The sequence below is a fragment of the Belonocnema kinseyi genome, chromosome 2, assembly GCF_010883055.1.
Source record: "Belonocnema kinseyi isolate 2016_QV_RU_SX_M_011 chromosome 2, B_treatae_v1, whole genome shotgun sequence".
In the NCBI taxonomy this organism is placed as follows: domain Eukaryota; kingdom Metazoa; phylum Arthropoda; class Insecta; order Hymenoptera; family Cynipidae; genus Belonocnema; species Belonocnema kinseyi.
The window spans coordinates 182,364,863-182,365,480 of NC_046658.1; positions in this window are offsets into that span (position 1 = coordinate 182,364,863).

Genomic DNA, 618 nt, shown 5'->3' on the forward strand with positions numbered 1-618 from the left:
GTTTTTAGCTGAAAATGTAAGTGTATCGTTAATTTATTAGTTGATTGAAACCCTATTGAATATTAATGTTTTTAATTCGAAAATTCATGTATTTTTGTCAAAATTTAATTTTTTTGGTATAAAAGTAATCTTCTTGGTGAAAAATTAATATTTTTTTGTGAAAATTTATGTCTTTTTAAAAAATTAACTTTTTTAGTTAAAGATTAATGATTGTAGATAAAAGTTGAACTAAAATTAATACTTTTTAGTTAAAAATTCAACTATTTGTTTGGGAATTTATTTCTTCTTTTGTAAAAAATCTTCTTGTAAAAAATCTTCTTGTAAAAAATTAATCTTCTTGGTTGAATATTCATGGTTTTAGTTAAAAATTAATATACTTGTTTTAAAATTGTTTTCTAAAATTGTTTTTAGTTGGAAATTTAAGTTTCTCGTTGAAAATTCATTTATTTATTTTTAAACTGATTGAATATTATTGTTTTTAATTCGAAAATTCATGTATTTTTGTCAAAATTCAATTTTTTTTTGTATAAAATTAATCTTCTTGGTGGAAAATTAATATTTTTGTGTGAAAATTTATCTCTGGCTAAAAATGAATTTTTTGTTTGTTAAATATTCATG